The sequence below is a fragment of the Macrobrachium nipponense genome, chromosome 6 (genome assembly GCF_015104395.2).
Source record: "Macrobrachium nipponense isolate FS-2020 chromosome 6, ASM1510439v2, whole genome shotgun sequence".
In the NCBI taxonomy this organism is placed as follows: Eukaryota; Metazoa; Arthropoda; class Malacostraca; order Decapoda; family Palaemonidae; genus Macrobrachium; species Macrobrachium nipponense.
This window is the reverse complement of record NC_061108.1, coordinates 31,005,967-31,029,374: the sequence shown is the minus strand read 5'-3', so window position 1 is coordinate 31,029,374 and position 23,408 is coordinate 31,005,967.

The following is a 23,408-nucleotide window of genomic DNA, read 5'->3' as shown; positions in this document are numbered from 1 at the left end:
TGTAACAATGCAAAAATTTCTTAAGGGTTACAGTTGTGACCTTCAAAAGGGGGGAAAATCAGGGAAAAACCCCCGACCCATACCTATAAATGTTTGGACGTAATCTATCTTTCCAGTAGACATGGTTTTAGATATATTATAATAGATATAATACAATATATACGATATTATATAAGATATAATATTATATATATATATTAATCACGCATATTTAGACCAAATGGTTTTTGTTTGGCCAGCCTTTCAAACTTTAATCTAGTTGCTTGCATCCGTTACCATAAGCTCTGGGTGGGATGGGGGATGTACTTCAGGTAGATCGTAACAAGGGTGATAGAGGAGATGGTGGACTAAGTAATATGGCCAAAAGAACCAGCCATCACTGAGGGAAACAAAAAGGCAACTAATGATAAGAAAAATAGAAAGCTATAATTTATTTTTTTATGGTCCTTGTTTCCTTTTGTCGGTGGGCATTCTAACTAACAAAAGCTGCGAGTAGACAATGTTTTGCACTTTCACGACAAAACTTCATTGCAAGTTGTTTGCTTTTCAACTGACATTTTTCCATTCCTCAAACATTTTGTTGCTTACCTCTACAGAGTCCACCATCACCCTATTAATCAATCTTTACAGTTGTACAATCGAGCCCTTCAAATCTTGCAATCAGCCAGTTGCTTTCTGTTTTTTCAATCAATGTTTTACTTCCAGATAAATTCTTTGATTGATCCTTTATACTTTCTGTAGCCATTGAAAGTACTAACGTCCTCCCGAAAAGGGATTCTTTCTGTTTTGCAACAGTTCTTGTTTATCGTTTTTTTTTTCACCCGAGCATTTCACCGTGGTCTCTTCGTATTTATTCCCAATCCCTACTTCGACTTCCTGGTTCGTCGTGTATGACGTTCGTAAATGAATAGCTTGGTATGGTCCAGCACCTGCACTTGAAAAAATTGCATATTGTATGAAACCTTTATTTCGCTAACTTGCTTTTTAACGGGCATTTTTGTTCTTACCATGGGTCCTAATTATTTACATAAACTGAATATTTGAAATTAATGGAAGGCTATATAGTTTGATTTTTTGTAATAAACAGATCAGTGACTGAGAGGAAAAATGTATTGAAGTTAAGAGAAAAAGATAAAACGAAAAACAACGAACTTGATTTGTCCGTGTCAGATTTGTATCCCTTGAGAATGCTTGAATAATCAAACGAGCTCCTGATCGTGTTCTCTGTTTTCTCATTCTAGTGATATTTGTATTTTCTCTCAAACGAAAAGCAGGGTTGTTCGTTTGCAGACTGCATGAGGTTTAGACAGGTTGACTTTTTACCCATTGTTTGATTAAAGATTCTAGTCTTGCATCGTCAAACTACCATACGATAATAAAAACAAATATATAATAATATGCTTTTTAATCTTAAAGGGCAAACATTTTTATTACATCGGTTAGAATGAAGGTTTTTCGCAAGTGGGGTTTAGTGTCGACAGTGCACCTAACATGGAGCACTGTGGGCATTGATAAAAGATGCTTGTAGCGTCTGTCTGGCTCCCAGCTGAAGTTCACTTTTCAGCCTTTTATTATGCCTCCTGTCATGGTAATCGCTTATATCGAAGAATCATATATTAAAGGAAAGGAAAATGCATCTTCTTCAAGTAGTCTGCCATCAAGGAGTGCATTCCCGCATGTGTTAGGGGCATCTGTTTTCATGATTGTTCGAGAATCCCCAGGTGTGTTATGGAACTCCACCACACGGGCCGTCGTCAGAAACGCTGCGTATTGTGATGTAACTTTTCGTCTGGATCCTTCTAAAAAGTTCCTGTCGGGAGATAATGACGTTCCCTGGTAGGCTCGCCCTTTTCATCCCCGCCCCCAGATCGTCGTATATGTATATGACTGAGGAAGTATAGAGATCATCAAAATCAGATCATCAGATAGATCGTCAGAGATAAGAGAGTAAGGAAGAGACGAAGGATAAAAGAGGAAGAGGACGCACGAGAGTGTGAAAGGAAACAAGTTAAGGCCGCAGTCAGAGAGAGAGAGAGAAAGAGAGGATATCTTGACGCTGAGGCAGCCCCTTTCAGAGATGAAAACGTCCTACAAGTGGTTTTGAGGAGCAACCCGCCCTTCGAGTATCAAGACTAAGACATTTTCTGCAGTACGAAGTCAGGAAGCCGTCTGAAGTTTCTGCTGTCTCCTTTTGTGAAGCCGTCGCTTCGAGCACTGATTTCGAGAGCTGCAAAACTGATCAGCAAGTATTTCTTTATGCTCCTCTTCAATCAATCCCTCTTTTCATTGAATGGCCGAAAGTGCCCAGTGCTTGACTTGAAAGCCTAAATTTTAAACTGTTTTTTTTCATAAATTTTATATCGAAACATTAATATTTTGAGACTGTGTTGAAGTTCTGTAATAAAAGTTTTTCATTTCAAATGCCTAAAAAATCTAAAAGTAATTCTTCAGGAAGAATTTTAGAAACAGAATATTAGTTTCTCACTCGTAAGGTAAGCAATTTTCCAGGCGGCGCTGTGTAGCATTTGTAGGTTTTATTTAGCAAAATTAATTCATTTGAAAATTTACAACCCTCGAACGACTGGTGTTTTTATTGTGTATTTTGTTTCCTTTTAACTCAATCAGTTGTATTCTACTATTTAGAATTAGTATGGGTTGGATAAAGTAATGATGAAAATATTCTTAATAAGACACTTTTCTTATGGACTTAGATGTAGGATATTAAACTTGTATAGGATGCCTGTATAACTTTCAATATCGAAGAAAATTACAGGAATTAATGTTACAATACCCCTGAGCCTTGTCTCCGAAAAAAAATGGTAATGTAGACACCTCTCAAAATATACATGGTTCCTTAAAAGTACTATGAAACGCTTTTTATCAACCTTGGCTGACAAATATACCTTCAGAACACTGAAATATTTATACAACTGATCCTCAGTAAATAGTTTGAACACCCCTGCCAAGTAACATGTCACAAAAATAATAAATATACACCTATAAAAAACTAATACCACTTAACCCGGTTTCTGATCTCCACTAATAAAGATTCAGCTCCTTTCTCAATATTAATTAACAGCTAGTAGTTTGTCCCATACAAAAAATTACCGTCACAACAAAGTCCCCTCGGATCTCGTTGACTGTTAGTTGCAACACATTGCATGGCCACCTTAATTCCTTGTAACAGAACGTCATAATCTGAAACACCAGAGAGAGAGAGAGAGCAGAGAGAGAGAGAGAGAGTTACAGGGAGTAGGATGTCTCAAAGACTTATTAGTCCATCTGAGGAGACATTGTGTGCTCATTTATCTCTAGGAGCAGGTTCCACTTCATTCACAGTGTTCTAATGCTTTTGTCTAGCTTTCTTTTAAATTCTTCCACACTGTTGCTGTTTACGACTTTTGGTGGCAGTTTATTCCATGTGTCACATATTTTGTATAAGAAGAAGTTCCCACAATGGGATTTGTCGTATATCTTCAGTTCTAGTTTCTTTCCGTTATTTCTTGCCTGGTTTTTCGTTTAACGTGAATAGGTTACTGTCTACTTTTGTTATGCCTTTCAGTATTTGAATGTTTCTATTAGTTTATCTCACAATCATCGTGTTTCTGAGCCTTACATGTTCAGGGTCTCTAGCCATCTTTGGTAACCTATTTGCCTGGTGGATGGAATTAACTATGTGGCTCTTGCTTGTACCCCTTTTAATCTCTTTATGTCCTTTCTAAGTGTTAGCGACCAAAACTACATATTCAAGATGAGGTCTAACTATCGATGTGTAGAGCTTATTGATGTGTAGAGCTGCAACACTTTCCTTGTTTCTGCATTTGAACTGCCTCTTTATGTATCCCACTAGTTTCTGTGCCCTATTTTCAGCTATTATGTACTGTTTTGTGGATTTTAAGTCCTTGGTAATAATAACTCCAAGGTCCTCTTCTGGTTCTGCCCTATTTATGTCATTCCCAAGCAGCATGTAGTTGGCAGTGGGGGATGTTTGTTCCTATTTGTAACACTTTACTTATCCAAGTTAAAAGGCATTTGCCATCTTTTTGACCACTCTCCTGTTTTCTTTTAGATAATTTCTTAATTGGTTTCTACTGTCTTTGGGTCTGCTAGTTTGGTATTGTCTGAAAATTTGGGTATCTTGCTAGTTAATTATACATCAATGTCATTAATATGAATAGAAAAACAAGAGCAGACCAAGGACAGAACCCTGAGGAACTCAGCTTGTCACATCTGACCATTCTGATTCTTCACTGTTTATTACGACTCTCTGTTTTCTATTAGTTAGCCAGTCTTCGATCCAGTCTGCTGTTTCTACTACAATTACTAAAGCTCTAACTTTTGCATTCTACTACTGTCGTAAATACCAATCATGTTATAGAAAAACACCAGGAGATTAGATAGGCAGGATCTGTTTCGTCTGAAGCCGTATTGACTGTTTAACAACAGATTGTTTCTATCAATGTGATCCACAATTTGATCTGCAATTATGGACTCAAAAATCTTACAGGGGACCGATGTTACACAGATTGGTCTTTAATTTCCTGGCTCTTCTCTTGATCTTTTTATGTCAACTTGGGGCACATTACCTAGTTTCTATCCTTTGGGTGCCTTTCATTGTTCTGCTGGCCGTTTTTCTGTAGAGTTTTGCCCCTTATCCTTTCTGCATTCTGCAGGGAAGCAATCATTAAGGAAGGTTTTTTCCCTCCATGGACTGGGTAGGATTTGGATTCTTTGGCCATCAGACTTTGTGGTGGGGCCTTCCTCATGCCCACTTCCCCAGCCTGGCAGAAAACCTGCCTTCCTCCAGGAAAGCAGCCTCTGAGGAGGATCTCCTCCACAGGCTTGCTAGGCCAAGAATCCTTTGGCCATCAGCCTTTGTGGTTGGGCCATCCTCAGGCCCGCTTCCTTAGCCTGGCGGAAACCTACCTACCTCCAGGGAAGCAGCCTCTGAGGAGGATTTTCTTCTCCACGGGCTAGCTAGGCTGAGAATCATTGGCCTTCAGCCGCTGTGGCCTGCTTCCTCAGCATGGCAGGAAACCTACCTTCTTCCAGGGAAGCAGCCTCTGAAGAGGATTTTTCCCTCCACAGGCTGTCTAAGCTGAAAATCATTTGGCCATCAGCCTCTGTGGTGGGGCCATCCTCATGCCCGCTTCCCCAGCCTGGCAGGAAACCTGCCTTCCTCCAGGGAAGCAGCCTCTGAGGAGGTTTTCTCCCCTTCACGGACTAGCTAGGCTGATAAGCCTTAGGCCATCAGCCTTTGTGGTGGGGCCATCCTCATGCCCGCTTCCCCAGCCTGGCAGGAAATCCTGCCTTCCTCCTGGCCTGGGGAAGCCAGCCTCTGAGGAGGTTTTTTTTTTTTTTTTTTTTTTTTTTTTTTTTTTTCCCCTTCAAGGGCCAGCTAGGCTGATAAGCCTTAGGCCATCAGCCATTGTGGTGGGGCCATCCTCAGGCCCACTTCCCCAGTCTGGCAGGAAACCTGCCTTCCTCCAGGGAAGCAGCCTTAGAGGAGGTTTTCTCCCCTCCACGGGCCCAGCTAGGCTGCTCAGCCTAAGGCTATCAGCCTTTGAGGTGGGCCATTCTCAGGCCCCACTTCCCAGCTAGGCAGGGAACCTGCCTTCCTCTAGGGAAGCAGCCTCAGAGGAGGTTTTCTCCCCTCCATGGGCCAGCTAGGCTGCGAAGCCTAAGGCCATCAGCCTTTGTGGTGGGGCCATCCTCAGGCCCGCTTCCCCAGCCTGGCAGGAAACCTGCCTTCCTCCAGGGAAGCAGCCTCAGAGGAGGATTTTCCTCTCCACGGGCTAGCTAGGCTGAGAATCATTTGGCCTTCAGCAACTGTGGTGGGGCCAATCCTCAGGCCTCCTTTTCCAAGGAAACCCAAAAGCATGGCAGGAAACCTAACCTTCCTCCATGGGAAGCAGCCTCTGAAGAGGATTTTGCCTTTTCCCCTCCACCAGAGGCTGTCTAGGCTTTGAAAATAATGTTTGGTTGGCCATCAGCCTCTGTGGGTGGGTGGGGCCATCCACACAGAAAATCCTCATTTGCCCTTCCATTTCCTCAATCCTCATGCCCTCATGGCCCCTGGGGCCCTCCATGCCCGCCGTGCCCCCAATGGCCCCCCGCTTATGCCCGCTTCCCCAGCCTGGTCAGAGGGAAACCTGCCTTCCTCCCAGGAAAGCAGCCTCTGAGGAGGTTTTTTTTCCCCGTTCAACGGGGCTAGCTAGGCTGATAAGCTTTTGAGGCCATCAGCCTTTGTTTTGGTGGGCCCATCCTCATGCCTGCTTCCTTCCCAGCCCTGGCAGGAAACCTGCTTCCTCCCTGGGAAGGCAGCCTCTGAGGAGGTTTTCTCCCCTCCCCTTCACGGGCTAGCTAGGCTGATAAGCCTTAGGCCATCAACCTTTGTGGTGGGGCCATCCTCATGCCCGCTTCCCCAGCCTGGCAGGAAACCTGACTTCCTCAAGTGAAGCAGCCTCAGAGGAGGTTATCTCTCCTCCATGGCCCACTAGGCTGCGAAGCCTAAGGGCCATCAGCCTTTGTGATGGGGCCATCCTCAGGCCTGCTTTCCCCAGCCTTCCAGGAAATCTTCCTTCCTCCATGGAAGCAGCCTCTGAGAGGAGTTGTTTCACCTCCATGGGCCAGCTAGCTATCAGCCTTTGTGGTGGGGGCCATCCTCAGGCCCGCTTCCGCAGGCTGACAGGAAACCTGCCTTCCTCCAGGGAAGCAGCCTCTGAGGAAGTTTTCTCCCTTCCACGGGTCAGCTAGGTTGAGAAGCCTTAGGCCATCAGCCTTTGTGGTTGGGCCACCCTCAGGCCTGCTTCCCCAGCTAGGCAGGAAAGTGGCCTTCTTCCAGGGAAGCAGGCTCTGAGGAGGTTTTCTCCCCTCCACGGGCCAGCTAGGCTGATAAGCCTCAGGCCACTCAGCCTTTGTGGTGGGGCCATCCTCAGGCCCCACTTCCCCATGCCTGGCAGGAAAGCTGCCTTCCTCCATGGAAGCAGCCTTTTAGGAGGTTGTTTCCCTTCATGTGCCAGCTCGACTGAGAAGCCTTAGGCCATCAGTCTTTGTGGTTGGCCATCATCAGGCCCGCTTCCCCCAGGCTGGCAGGAAAGCTGCCTCCTCCTGGGAAGCAGCCTCTGAGGAGGTTTTTTTTTCCCCTTCAAGGGCCAGCTAGGCTGGTAAGCCTTAGGCCATCAGCCTTTGGTGGTGGGCCAACCTCAGGTCCACTTCCCCAGCCTGGCAGGAAACCTACCTTCCTCCAGGGAAGCAGCCTCGAGAGGAGGTTTTCTCCCCTCCACTGGGCCGCTAGGCTGCTCAGCCTAAGGCCATCAGGTAACTGCTTGAGACCAGTTTCAAAGTCACCTCTACATCAAGCTCTCATAGCAACAGGACGAGGCACTGATTTGCTAAGACAGCACTCTTGATCACACCACTTCAAAAAAAAAAGATGCATTAGCATTCCTAAGCTGTCACTCGAAAACACTGTCTCCAGGGAAATTAAATTGCCGATTCTCTACATTCTAAGAAACGTCATAGCATAGCATATCACATTATATATTATTTAAGCATATCATAGCAATTCCTCTCTTTATGTTTTACATATAATATATATATATATATATATATATATATATATATATATATATATATATATATATATATGTATGTATATGTATATATATATAAATATATATATATATATATATATATATATATATATATATATATAGATTTATATATCTATATTTATACTATATATGTATATATATATATCTATCTATATATATATATATATATATATATATATATTATATATATATATATATATATAGATAGATATATATATATAGTATAAATATAGATATATAAATATATATATATATATATATATATATATATATATGTAACATAAAGAGGGGGATTTGATTTGCTATGATATGCTTTAGATAATATATAATGTGATATGCTATGACGTTTCTTAGAATGTAGAGAATCAGCAATTTAACTTCCCTGGAGTGGAGACAGAGTGTTCGAGTGACAGCTTAGGAATGCTAACGCGTCTTTTTTTTTTGAGGTGTGTGATCAAGAGTGCTGTCATAACAAATCAGTGCCTCGTCCTGTTGCTATGAGAGCTTGATGTAGAGGTGACTTTGAAACTGGTCTCAAGCAGTTACCTGGGGCGTGACCATTCTGAACATTGAGTGTGGGTTCGTACGTATGTGTGCACCTTTTCCTCCTATATAATGAAATGTGTTGTTACCAAGAAGGGAAAACTATCACAGAGAGAAGGCAAGGCCAGGATGGCTCTGCCAAAGTGTTTTTATTGAGTGACAGTGTAACTGTGCTGAAATGGTAAGACTTTTCCTTATTTTGGCCAAGTTTTGGCTGGATTGTATTTGAATATTTATTTCAGAGATATCTATTTTATGATCTTTTGATTATGCTTTTGTGCTTACCAGTGTTTTCCTGTCTTCTAACAGGGATTCTGGTAAAGAGGGGAAATGGTTCTGGAGAAGAGTGGGGATTGGTTCATGGAGAAATGGTGTACTGACTTAATTACTATGTTGACTGTGCCTAGTGTTATGGCTAAACTAATGTTGGTGTTAGATTAATTACCAAGGGTTATCTGGGTTATTTGGACTTTGGGTTTAACATTTCATGTAATCATTCTGTTAAGAATGTAGTTATTCATTTTATACTTTGCTTTTAAATAAATGCATATTTTTGTAATTCCCGACGCTGATTTGATGACCTAGATAATGGAGGGGGAAGGTATGTCAAGAGAGTTATTGAGGATCGAGAGAGAGAGAGAGAGAGAGAGAGAGAGAGAGAGAGAGAGAGAGAGAGAGAGAGAGAGAGAGAGAATGTGTTGCCAATTACCAGTTGTCTGCTGCTCTTGGTCCATTGCTACCAAAATGATAACGAGATTGACGATCTCGTTATTAGTGGTGGCAAGCGGTGTTTGAACTATATTAAGCCTTTTGTGAGATTAATAGCAGCTATAATATGCTTTTTTCAGAGAGTCTGGTTGTGGGAATGTGTTAGATTTCAGTTAATGGGTAACGGGGTTAAGAATTGTTCAGCTGTGGATCTGGTACTGAGAAGAAATATTCGACTAGGGTCAGCATATTCATCTGTCACGAGACATTGCGAGCTATGTGTCACTCAGTTGGACTTTGTGAGGGCGCGTTGCCAAGTGTCTTTTTCGCTCGAGTATCGGGTTGTTCTTACGCTCCCGAGTGTGTGTGTCTTCGCGTGTTTATACGGAATCGTGCTCGTTTGGCGGTCGGCTATTCTCTCATTTGAGGAAGTGAGTGTTACATTATTTTTTGCCATTGTGTATGAATCATTTTTTGAGTTAGGAATTAGTTCACAGCACCAATTTTTTTCCCAATAGGAGTAGAATGTGATGTTTTTTTTTTCTTGGCACATGTTAAAGGAGATGCATTCGTCTTGGTTTTGACACACATGTATACTTGTGAGGGTTTTTCATACATTCAGTTCAGTTTTTGGGGATGCTTGGATTGCAATTTTTTGGCCCTCAGAGACAGCAGCCGCTCATGTATACGCACTCAGCACAATTTTTGCTTAGGGACTGAGGGGTAGTGCCCAAGGGAGGCTAGTGGTGTCTTCCATGGGGTTGTGCCAACGTGAGGGTGAACTTCCTTTTATTTTTCTTTGAGTCGGGGTAATGGGGACGAGTTTGGCCTTGAATAGGAAAGTTCAATGCCCTGAAATCAGCTGATAGCCACTGGGAGATGATGTGACATGTCCGTAGGGTTTCTTTTAGAAAGATTTATTTTTTTTTTCTTTTGAGTATGAGAAAATGAAATGAAATGCATATGAATGTAGTGCAAGTTTTCCTTATGCTTTAGAGAAAGCCTTTACGCAATGATAGAGGACATGTTTTATAACTGGGGATACAGAGATTATTTTTGGGGATTTGTTTGGGATATGGAGGCTATTTTAAATTGGTGATGACTGGTAATGTCAAATGGTGGTGCCATTGGTGATGATTGGTGGTATACCTGGTGGTGAGTGGTAATGATATTGGAGTTATGGGGGTATGGCAATGGTGATGAATACTGGGGAATGGCAATATTGATGCCCTTACTGGAGATATTTTATGGAGAATGATTACGGAGAATTATTATGGAGGAATATTATCATTACTGGAGATATTTATGAGGATTCTGTGGGAGTCATGGTGGTAATAATTTTTGGGGAATGTGTTAATGATTTGTGGGTGGTGAATTCTGATGAATTTTGGTGAATGGGCGAGTACTAATATTTGGTGATACTACTGATTCTGGGGAATTCTGATATTGGTGTTATTTTTTTATACTAACATGGGTACTTGTAATGAATATTAAGGGTGGTGATGTTTTTTGGATATGGGAGGTACTAACGACACATTTTTGTTTTTCTTTTTTTTATGAGTTCAGCAGACAGTTGCTTGAAGTCTACGTGAGTCACAGATGTTACAGGTGTCACAGGAATAGTCAACAGTGCCATTGATTTTTCTTTCCTTTTTTTGGACGTTAGCCATTGCTGACGCAAGTTTTTTTATCATGGGCGAGTTTGAATTTATTTTTCTCTCCAGACAGTTTGTGTGGACTTTTAATATCTCAGTTCATGAATTGGAGAGTCCCATTGTTCGGGAATGTGTTTTATTTTTATAATTTCAGCATGTTTGATGCTGCAGAGAGATTTAGGGGAGAATTTTTGTATTTTTCGCATGTCTACATGATGGCACTACAATCTTTTTTTTTCTGGATATTTTGTGTTCCGGAAATTTGTTGTCCTCTTGCACAGTTGTGTTTTTGTTTTGCAACTCTGCCAGAGATAGGAAACTTGGTCTTTGCTTAGACACTGAATTTGAGTTCTGTTGTAGTGAGTTACGGCACATTGGTGATTTTTTCTAGAATTTCTTGGGCAATTTTTTTTTATTTGCCGAGTTTTTGCCTTTCTCAGCAGTTATGCTAAACAGAGAATTTATAGTTTTTGACTATTACATTAAGTTATTTTACTGGAAAGTTATTATTTTTTTTTTTTTTTTGGAGATAGTCCACAGTTTAGGCCTATTGTGGTGAGAGCTATGTTTAGTTCAATTATTTTTGTAGCCATTTTGTTGCAAATAGAAACCCTTGTGAATGGAGATATGTGGCAATATTTTAGAGTGTATCAGCCAGATGCTTTGAGTGCATTTTTTGGAGATGGAGTTTCATTTTAGATTATCCTGCTTGGAGTGTAATAATCTTTTTTGGAGACTTGTTTTATTCCACATGTGATTATTGGGGAAATAGAGGGAATGTAGTGTTATGGGGTTATTAGTTAAATGGAGGGAAATGTTTATATTGCCTAGGTGGTATTATTATTAATATGGTGAAATACTTGGGTGGCATTACTGTGTTGCAGTTTTACGAGTCCTTATGGAGATGTCGCATTTTTTATGTTCACCAGTGGGTTATTTTTGGTGGCATATAATTGTGGAATTGCGAGTTTACCGTAGTTTATATCCCCAATAGGTGATAATTTGTTTTATATAATTTAGTAATATCATGTGAGAGTTATGTCTTTGAAGGACAATTTTTGGGCAACATTGGAGATAGCTTTGTGAAATGTGCTTATGTGGTGTCAGTATAGAATTTTTTTGGAGAATCGGGTTTCCGAAGTTGCAAGTCTGACTAGACATTTCTATACTGCAGTTTGAGCACCTGACGTGTTCACAGGTGGATTTTTGCTGATAATGCCATGATGAGGTCGGTTGCTGACTCTTTTCCTCTAGTGTTGTTTACTCAGAGTTTTGCACTATTCTGAGAAATGCTGATTTTGGCATTTTCGATCAATGAAATTGTTGCAATGGCAAATTCCATAACGATACATGCTGCATTCATGAGGGAGACGCTGGGTTATGTATATTATATATATTGTGTGATGAGGAAAGTTTGCATATTATTATTGTTGTTATTGTTTTTTTTACTCTTTTTTTTCTTTTTTTTCTTTTCCTATGAGAGATGTAATTGGGGTTGAACTTACATAGCATTTCCATTTTGGACGGGAGATATGATTTATCGGGGTACGTGAGTTGGATAAAATGGGTGTTTAGCATTGTATTTCATGAAGATTAGTTATATGAGAAGTAAAAGGGGTTTTGCTGTGAAACACTAAGGAGTTCTTGCTGATTTTGTGGGTTACTGAAATATCAGAGCTTGAGAGAACTTTTTCAGTGATAACTTTGGGCTGGGTTCGTTAAGTTTTTTTTTTCTTGTGAGAATTCGTGAGTTTGAAATGTGATGACAGAAGTCCGTAGAGTTTCTGTGAGTTCTGGAGTGTGTGTGCTGATGTGTGAACTTGGCGAAGCTTTTTTTTTTTTTTTTTTTTTTTTTTTTTTTTTTTTTTTTTTTTTTTTTTTATGTTATTGGAGAATTTAATATTTTTTTTACAGGGCTTTATGAAAATGCTTATGATTTAGCGATCTTATGGAGTTCCTTCGCGAGTTGTAGGTTAGAAATTAGTTCAGTGGTCATATTATTAGCGGGGTATTTTGGAAGACATTACAGTTAGTATTTTTGGGAATTTTTGAGGTCATTATTTGACAGAAGTATGTCTTGGGTTAATTTTTCTTTGATTGACCGATGACATGACTGACATACTGAAACACCATAAACATCATTCCCCAACGCTAGCAAGACGCCCTTCAGCGGTTGCAGAGATGTTGCTGATGTTTGCCCACATACGAGAATTTCTATGAGTCTACGGGGTTTTACAGCACTTTTGTACTACGGGAGTCATCAGTTGTCTTCCACAGGGAGGTGTTTCGCCTTTCTACAACGTGTTTCACGTGTCTGTACAGCAGCAGATTAATCACATATGTGAGGGTGTGAGAAAGTTCAAGATGAGATATTTTCAATTGTTATTATAGCTCATATGCAAGCTGTTCGAGATAATGTATGATTGACATTGTACTGCCAGAGACGTGCAGTTATTCTTTATCATTTTATGAGCCGGCCAATGTGTTTTTTATATGTATAAGCTGTTTTATGTGAGCTGTGGCTAGGCTGGTGCTAGCCTAGAGGTGGCCGAGCTATCTGTAACATAAAGGGGGGGATTTGCTATAGTATGTTTTAAATAATATATAATGTGATATGCTATGACGTTTCTTAGAATGTAGAGAATCAGCAATTTAACTTCCCTGGAGACAGAGTGTTCGAGTGACAGCTTAGGAATGCTAACGCATCTTTTTTTTTTGAGGTGGTGTGATCAAGAGTACTATCTTAGCAAATCAGTGCCTCGTCCTGTCCGCTATGAGAGCTTGATGAAGAGGCGACTTTGAAACTGCGTCTTTTCCCCCTACATAATGAAATGTGTTTGTTACCAAGAAGGGAAGACTATTACAGAGAGAAGGCAGGGCCAGGACGGCTCTGCCAAAGTGTTTTTATTGAGTGACAGTGCAACTGTGCTGAAATGGGTAGCCTTTTCCTTATTTTTGCAAAAGTGTGGCTGGATTGTATTTTGAATATTTATTTCAGAGATATTCTATTTATATGATCTTTTGATTATGCTTTTGTGCTTGCCAGAGTACTCTCCTGTCTTCTAACAGGCGATTCTGGTAAAGAGGGGAAATGGTTCTGGAGAAGAGTGGGGATTGTTTCATTGGAGAAATGGTGTACTGACTTAATTGCTATGTTGAATGTGCCTAGGTGTGATGGCTAAACTAATGTTGGTGTTAGATTAATTACCGAGGTTATCTGGGTTTATTTGGACTTTGGTTTAACATTTCATTTAATCATTCTGTTAAGAGGTGAGTTATTCAGTTAATACTTTGCTTTTAAATAAATGCATATTTTTGTAATTCACGACTGATTTGATGACCTAGATAATGGAGGGGTGAGGTGTCGAGAGAGTTATTGAGGATCGTGAGAGAGAGAGAGCAGAGAGAGAGAGAGAGAGGAGAGAGAGAGAGAGAGAATGTGTTTGCCAATTACTAGTTGTCTGCCGCTCTTGGTCCATTGCTACCAAAATGATAACGAGATTGACGATCTCGTTATTATATATATATATATATTATATATATATATATATATATATATATATTATATATATATATATATATATATATATATAAATTAACTTATCACATAGACAATGATTATTCTGTGCAAGAGAGAGAGAGAGAGAAAGAGAGAGAGAGAGAGAGAGAGAGAGAGAGAGAGAGAGAGAGAGATGTATATATACATTTTATATATATATATACTATATATATATATATATATATATATATATATATATATATGTATATTTATATCATATATATATATATATATACATATTTATATATATGTATGTATATATGAAGCTATAAGCCACGAAGGAAAAATAAACAACGGAGTTTTTGCAAGATCTTTCGACTGAACGTCCTTTACTCAGCAGACAAACTGACTTTCCATGAGAAATTGAGGATACAGGAAAAGGTCGTATAACTGAAAGATAGGGATTATAAGGAGATTACTACCTAGAATCCGATACACCTTGGGAATGAGTAACCTTTCCAAACAAGCATAAACATGGTACAATTTAAGAACAAAAAGGATTATACAGGGCGACAGCTGACAGATCTTTGTAAACAAAACTTATTCACAAAACATATTAAACATACTATACAAATAAAATATCAATAAATACTCTAAGGTAACCGAATTTGTATTAAAGTTTGTGATTATATCCTTTGAGGTCATTCTTAAACATGATTCAGTTATACATACATGCTATATACATACCATACATACATACATATATATATATATATATATATATATATATATAATATATATATATATATATATATATATATATATATATTTATGTATTGTTGTGTGTGTGTGGAACTGTAATCAGCCACAATACCCTCTTAACATCTTGAATTCCTTTTTGGATACGCTTGTCATTACTAAGCCTGAAGATCCAAGGTCAAAGGAATTTTTGAAGAAATTGTGATGTCCGGTACCGGAAACGAACCCAGTCCCACAATCACAAAGAGGTCACATTGCCGACCTGACCACGAGAAGTCTACTTGCTCTCATACATACATATACCTGTCGTTTTCATACATACTTATTTGAGCTGGAATAGACCCATCTTCATCATTGTAGCCAAGTGGGCGGTCATTTTTAATGCTTCTTTAGGCAGAATATATGTAGAATATATTGGTCACTCTTTACCAGATACATATGCAACTGTAATAGCCACAGTAGTGACAAGCGTATCCAAAAAAAAGCAAAGAATTCAAGAAGTTAACAGGGCATTGTGGCTATTAAAGTTGCATATGTGTCAGGTGGAAAAAAAAGAAGAGACCATTAGATTCTGCATATATATATATATATATATATATATATATATATATATATATATATATATATATATATATATATATGGTAATATGACACCCTACTGATAAATCTGTGCCTAATCTTTACATTTTTTTTTTTTTTTTATTTACTCACTCAGTTTTAGACATTACTCTTCCTATAATGAAGCTATAGAAATATGTTCGACTACCCGTCTTTTCTCTTTGGCCGCTGTTGCATCTCTCTAAATGTATTTTTTTTTATGAAAAGAGGCAAATGATATCTTTTACAGAAAGCCCCTTCCACTAAAGATACACACATACACAGATATATATATATATATATATATATATCTATATATATATATATATATATATATATATATATATATATACATGTGACAGAATGTTGACTAGCAGACGAACTCACACTAATCGAAAATCATCGACCAAAGAATTTTAAACACGAAACGATTATAACAAGCGACAGATAGACAGACGAACAGACAGACATGCCAACCAGTGTATGTATCTGTGAAATGCACTCATTGCAGTTGCATGCAGGGAACCGGGACAAAACGGGGGTACAGCCGAAACAAATATATTTGGGCAATGGGGAATCCAAGTAACATATTCACTTATACTTTGCAATTTAGAAATGTAACAATAAATACAAATTCATCTGGTTAGTGTTTCCTGCAATATCGATGCTAATGTAGGTTAAACAATTCATATGTTATCCCCTTTTGGCGCTGCGAACGAATAACAGCAAAAAATTTCAAATAAGTGGCGAGTTTTTCGATTGCTGCTGCTAGTGCGCCGGAGAGCCAAGTCCTATAGGAAATAAAAAGCTTTTAGACAGAATGCAATACCGGTGCTGATGTGGGTCACGTCAGTCGTGAGTGATTTAGTGAAACGTTTATATAAGCAGTGTCGTTTCTTTAAGCAGTGAGGTTCGGGAAATTTCTTCGAGTTTCAGGGTTGTTGTTGTTTTTGTTATTATTTTTTCCCCTTCCAAATCAGAATAAGAAATTAGATACTTTGATTTTTTTTATTACTTGCTGTTCATGTGAGAGGGAAGTAGACTGACGACAGAAAACAATTTCTCTTGCAAGAAAGAGACACCTTATTCTCGCTTGATATGGATGTGTATGTTTTTGAGAGAGAGAGAGAGAGAGAGAGAGAGAGAGAGAGAGAGAATCTTTTATTTAAGACATTCATCCAACTCTTGCTTGTTATCAATGAGAGAGAGAGAGAGAAATTTTATACGACAGAGAAACTATCTTACCCTTGGAACTTGATAGAGAGAGAGAGAGAGGAGAGAGAGAGAGAGAGAGAGAGAGGAGAGAGGAGAGAGAGAGAGAAGAGAGAGAGAGAGAGAGAACCTTTGAGGGTCTAAATTCCAAAAGAAAACAACAGCAGTTCCATTTAGGACACCTTTGACTGTCTTCACCACCAAACGACCCTATTTATTCCAAAATCAATAAACATCGATAGAGCCTCTGTCTAACTAACCTCTTTAGCACCCCGTCACCATTAACCTTAAAAATCGTCACCAACTCCATAAATCACAATTAACTCTAAAAAGAAATCCTCACTAATCCCGAAAATCAGCACTAGTTAAAAGAAAATCCACTCCCATTACATAACCAACAAAACAAAGACATCAAGCCCATCAAAATATTTCTGGTGATAGAAGTTCACTCTCGACATGGTTCGGAAGTCAAGTAAAGCCGTTGGTCTCGTGCTGAATACCACTGGTTCCATGCAACGTAAAAGCACCATACAAACAAACAAAACCAAAGTATATGTAATGAATAATTATATAAATAAAACATGAAAATAAAGAACTAATTTAAAACGTGCAGAAGTGTACCTTCAGGCAAAGGGAGTTATACCAATGACTGCTGAAGGCCATGGTACAAAGACTACTTCACCGTTCACCATGAGAGAACTATAATTTTCGGTTCCGTAGTGGGGGTTGGTAGTGCCGTCAATGCACCTCATGTGGTGCACTGTAGGCATAATCTTCGCAGCGTCCCCTCGGCTCCTAGCTGCAACTCCTTTGATTCCATTTATATTCTCTGTGTCGCGTGAATTTTATAGTTCAAGCTTGTTATGGCTTAATTCACTAGGGTAAAGGAGACCGTTCCCTTCATAAAAGGTTCATACACAAGACAATGGTAAATATTGCAGAAAGGAAACTATTTTCTTTAAAAAATATATTTATTACAAAAAAACAGACTGAACATAAACCAAAATAATAGCTAACTAACAATTAAATGCAAACTAATAAACAATCGTAACTAATACATTAACACACAGCATCGTATAAAGCAACTAAATAGACCAGGACAAAATAGTCGGTAGGTGACTTGCGGTCAACACTCAAAGAAAACCCATGGAGAGATAAAGCACACGTAACAAAAAAAAGGTGATCACTATCCAAGACGTATTACGGTATATGCTGCCCACCCCACCGTTGGGGATTCTTCCAGTTCACGCAAGGGCTACCGGACCACGTCCTGACACTGCCCCACTACTCCTCAAAGCGAAGCCACCTCTTTGCTTGCTGCCGAGCTTCTTACTGCCGTAGTCAAAATTCCGGCTACGTTGTTGCTTCGTTAACAAATGCAGCGAGAGTCAAATTGGTAAACTGCACTTGGCGGACCCAACCGGCAAACTTCCCTATACATGTCATCATAATGCATGGCACTCTGTCTTCCTCCGTGTTATCCATCCTCCCCTGACAATTGTTTCATTGTGCCACTGCGAGGTTTTCCTCTTGTTGCACCTTTAAAAATCCTTATACTCCCAATTTCCTTTTCAGCGCTGAATGACCTCATAGGTCCTGGTGCTTGGCCTTAGTCCAAAATTCCATATTCCATTTCATTCCTATAGGTTTCGGGTCTCGACTGTGAAATCTAAGTACAAATAACCCAGCAACTACAGCAGTGGCACAAATACTCCTGTCAGTTAAAGGTAACATGACTGAAGGGATGCGATGTTTAAATTCCGCAGCGTGTCTGATTCACGAAACAGAAACTAGAGAGTAAAGTACAAAGAAGTAGAAAGATTGAAGCGGATCTACTTGATGTATTTATGTTCATATTAAAACTGGTAAGATATACATTCAGTCTTAATTTAACTGAAATTTTTTTAGGTTGGTGAAATCGTGTTTGTTTCGGGATTATGAAACTTGATAACGTACTATTGGAAACATTTGGTATCTTGTTTCCAATGAATAGTGGTGAAGAAGTTATCATATAATGATTTTGCCGCTCCACGTCGACGTGGATTTTATTTTATAGGTTTTTCCTTCTTTACTTTTCTAAGCTTCTTTTCCTTTAGGTCTTTGTTGATTTAGTGGGATTAAGTTTGTTTCGCGTCTCGGAGAAGACCACTGTGAAACGGTGGTTTGGATTGCTCTCTCTCTCTCTCTCTCTCTCTCTCTCCTCTCTCTCTCTCTCTCTCTCTCTCTCTCTCTCTCTCTCTCTCTCTCTCTGTGGTGTTAGAATTATGTTGATTATTTCAAACTAAGTTATTTACAATAGTGCATAAATGTCAGCTGTTCGTGAATGCAGATTTGCTGTACTTACTGGTCCTGTATTCTCCGTCCCATATGTGTTCTTGTCAATTTTCATTCAAGCCCTTGACTAGAGGATTGTGATACTCCACAAATAGTAGTAAAATTCCGTTGCCCTTCAAGTCTTAACGATTTGAAAAAAATGTAAAGATTTGTCTTCAATATCTGACACAAGAAACATTTCAAAAGAGAGACGATGCTCCTTCATTATACGCGAAGGATCTTCGCATCTCTCGTACCGACTTGCATGTTCTTTTGAGCCTTTTCTTTCCTGTCATGGAGATTTGCGTATTTCATCTCTTTGGAACTTTCAAGGCTCCTCTTACCTTTAAGCCGTGCAGATAGAGCCTCCTTTATTCTCAATTTTTTCTTCTTTGTGGCGATTATTCTGCAATCCTCCCATCTTCCCTATCTTAACCAGGTTCATTATTCGAGTAGCGGTGAAGGTAGCTTTTCATAAACTTTTATATATATATATATATATATATATATATATATATATATATATATATATATATATATATATATATATATATATATGTGTGTGTGTGTGTGTGTGTGTGTGTGTGTGTACATATGTATTTGAAGTTGTTTCATCATGTTTTTAGGAAAATATGAATCGCTCCATTTAGTATACATTTTCGTAAAAATTATATCTTCTCTTATTTGTGTGTTGCTGTAACTTCACCAAGATACACTTTGAAGTTTGTGTATCCTTTAAACAACGATAAACATGAAACAAAACGATGACGATTTTTATGTCTGACGTCATTAAAACATGTTTCAGTATACGCCCGAATAAGGAAAGCAAGGACAACAGTTCCTCATTTATATCTGAAAGAAGAGAACATGGCACTGGGCACCGATGCTTAGTCACTATTCGTGAAATGACATTGTGCGATTAGTTAGTGTTAATCAGAAATGCAAGTACGCTCCAGAGCGCAATCCATAATCCTTTTAGCATATTGTTAATGTATGGTGATTGAAAGGAGAGAGAGAGAGAGAGAGAGAGAGAGAGAGAGAGAGAGAGAGAGAGAGAGAGAGAGAGAGAGAGAGAGAAGAGAGGGGGGGGTGTGGGCGTCATGAAAACTGTGTTTTTGTGATCAAAAGAATAGTAAGAGTTAATGCTTGTATTTATATATATACTATATATATATATATATATATATATATATATATATATATATGCACACATACATATAATTTATATGAATGTATGTATGTATATATATATATATATATATATATATATATATATATATATATATATATATATATATATATATATCACGTAGGTGTATAGCCACTACCTAAGTGAAACATCTTTGTTAAGAGCTTCTGTCTCTAGTTAAAGCATTCGCAAGCAGCTACACACATCCGAAAATGATTACAAGGAAAGATAAAACGTCAGATTTACCAAAATAGTGAAAAATATTTTATGCGCGTAAAGGTAATTTTTCTGATGCTGGTCAGATGAGAAACAACTTTCCTAATTAGTTATTGGGTTAATCAAGGACATCCACAAGAATCGCGGATAGTTTTAAGATTATTAGTCAGTCTTGGGGCTGCTCTTATTAATAATAATAAACCTTAACTTACTATTATTTCCATTTGTTACCTGCATTTTTTCCGATTTAAAGAGATTTCTGCTGACAGTATTACTACTTCAAATTGTTGTACAATAATGGGACCAATTCGTTTTTTAAGTGATTTTCACCAAGTGTACGAAATGAGCATGGTTCTTTTTTTGGGGTATGTGATTATCTGTGTTGATTTATTCTGACAATTAATTCCTTGCTTGTCTGGCACAAATAAAGTGGATCACAGTCAGCACAAGGGATTTATAAATTATGTTTCCTACTCGGATGCAGACAGTTTCATATAAGCGTTTGCCTTATAATTTTGTTTGTATGAAAAAGGTCACATTTACAGTTAATATTTTGAACACCGGATTGTTCAGTGTACTCAAACCATATGAAATTCGGCACCCGGTGGGCTTTTATTTTCCCCTTGGCCTTATACTCTGTGTATTTTTATTGTACGTTGTTTTAATTTCTTTAGAGAATTATATATATATATATATATATATATATATATATATATATATATATATATATATATATATACAGATTTTGAATACACACATTTACATACATATGTATATGTATATTATATATATAGTATATATATATATATATATATATATATATATATACACATATATAGATGTAGTACTATCTATGGTAATTTATATATAGTGTATGTAAATGTATATATAAATAAATAAATATATATATATATATATATGTATATATATATATATATATATATATATATATATATAGATATATATAGATAATATATATAAATTTATGTCTGGATATGGTTGCTAGCCTCTCCCATGATTGCGACCACAGCAGTCAACCCTATATGCTGGTTACTCTTAAATCAACATAGGCGCTAGGGAGGGATTTTATTTGAAGTAAGATTATCAGGCCTCTTTAAATTTGTATGCATGATAATTTGAATGATATGGTAACTGTTCATCTGTTGGTCTGTACTTGTCTGAATTCGCACTTGGTACTTCTCGCTTGGTAGACGAGATATGTTTACCGTTTTGAACTTCAATTAATGAATCTACAGGTATAGGAAGTGTTTCCTTATTGCTTCCAGACCTGTGTAATTTTAAAAACACAGAATTCCGACATATGCAATATGATACAAAGCAATAAAAACAAAAAACAAAACGACAAATTTGCTGTATTCTTTTAGGATTTTTTGTTTTTAGGAATCGCATTGGATGTTGATCAATCCTCTAGCGAATTCATTCTCCCATACGTAAACCCTCTATGTTTGTTCTCGTAGATGTGTTTGGATAAGAGGATTATATCAGAAAGGTTTGTTTGTTTCTGTTCGTGATTTTTTTTTATTTTCGTTCAAAGGAATATTTTTATAATAGCAGCTTTTTGCTTAATTTCGTCAGTAGTTGTTTGTTTATTAGTTAGAATCTTATTGATTTTGTAGTTTATTCGAGAGGGAATTTTGAAGTCTCAGGTAGTTACCTGTTTGATATTTTTTTTAAAACAAAATTTTGCTTGATGGTTCACCAAGTTGAGATTTGCTTTTATTTTATTTATTTTTATTTCATGTCCACGACTGTTTAGGACTGTTCTCGTGGAATTTCAGAATTTCGTGGTTAATATTCTGTTCCTATAAGAATAAGTGTTTTATTTGTGTCGTTACATTTCCATTAACTCTGGCTTTTATTTCTTAAACATATTCACGCTTTTCATGGCCAGGTGAGTATGTACAGGTCTCAGTGGTTCTATAGGCTGTTCAAATAGGCTTAGAAATTTATTAGAATATCACGGGAAGATCACATTATGAACCTGGCGAGGTATGCTTCTAAGAAGTTGGCTGTACTCATTAGTGGATGTATTTGCTTCTCCTCTCAGCAGCTTTCCAGATTTTTGGTGATTTATGTCTGTGCATGGAGTATTGTTCTCCTTTCGGGATCATTCCAACCCGTATTGGCTTCCTTAGTAGTAAGGTAGCTGCCCTATGTTCATGTTATAGGAACCGCACTTGGGTTTTTGCTTCCAGGAATTTCTTCATTGTATGTCGTCCCCACTTTGCGGTGCTTCTTGGAAACATCAAGATTCACGCTTCCACTGTTAATAAAATGGAAGTTACAACATGTTTGTTCAATCTTTCATGACATTCCCTTCAAGAACGTGAAACTACTCTGCATCGGGCAGTATCTACAGTCACACTCGATTACACTATGATATACACACACACACAACACACACACACACACACACACACACACACATTCACACACATATATATATATATATATATATATATATATATATATATATATATATATATATATATAGGGATATATATGTATATACGAGCTGTCCAACCTGATGCTGCCCGGGTGGAAAACTAAATGCCAAAACTCTCTCCCTCCCTTTCCTGTTAAATTAGTTGCTTCAGTTACATTACCTAGAATTTTTGACATTTTATATTTCATCCGTTCTCAAACCCAATGCCTATTGGGGCTGAACTTTGGCTTAAAGGGTATCAGGAGTGTCACTATTCATCTTAGCGACCTTGAAAACTATGTCTTTTTTATATTTACTTTTCAGCCCTCCTCAACCCCTCTTCCTATTGGTTATTTTCACGTCACCCCCTTCACACCCCCACCCCGTTTGGTGCCAGTGATGTCTTACCCCACAGTATTCTTTCCCAAATAGCAAGTCTTATGTTTACCAAGTTTTGTTAAAATTGCTCGATGTGTGCATGTGTGTGCTGGAACACACACACACACACACACTCATACATATGTACATACATCAGTTATATATATATATATATATATATATATATATATATATATATATATATATATATATATAAATTCACGGTAATGGACAAAGAAATTATATTTGGTTAATTCCGATGTATACTGACATAGAG